This window comes from Juglans regia, unplaced genomic scaffold, assembly GCF_001411555.2.
Source record: "Juglans regia cultivar Chandler unplaced genomic scaffold, Walnut 2.0 Scaffold_15163, whole genome shotgun sequence".
Lineage (NCBI taxonomy): Eukaryota > Viridiplantae > Streptophyta > Magnoliopsida > Fagales > Juglandaceae > Juglans > Juglans regia.
The window spans coordinates 1-208 of record NW_023345701.1 but is presented as its reverse complement, the minus strand read 5'-3'; the positions used below and the strand labels follow the sequence as shown (position 1 = coordinate 208).

Sequence of the window (208 nt, the reverse complement as noted above, 5' to 3'; positions counted from 1 at the left end):
TTTACCATGATACATAACGACTCTCGGCAACGGATATCTCGGCTCTCGCATCGATGAAGAACGTAGCGAAATGCGATACTTGGTGTGAATTGCAGAATCCCGCAAATCATCGAGTCTTTGAACGCAAGTTGCGCCCGAAGCCATTCGGCCGAGGGCACGTCTGCCTGGGTGTCACGCATCGTTGCCCCAACCCCAAACACTTCTTATG

The 208-nt window shown here is 51.9% G+C and overlaps 1 non-coding gene across 1 annotated transcript; it reads left to right on the top strand.

Moving 5' to 3' along the window:
- The first annotated feature begins 18 nt into the window (after positions 1 to 18).
- LOC118345140 lies at positions 19 to 174 on the top strand. Its single transcript, XR_004798781.1, has one exon. It is a non-coding gene; the product is annotated as a 5.8S ribosomal RNA (ribosomal RNA).
- The last annotated feature ends 34 nt before the right edge of the window (positions 175 to 208 follow it).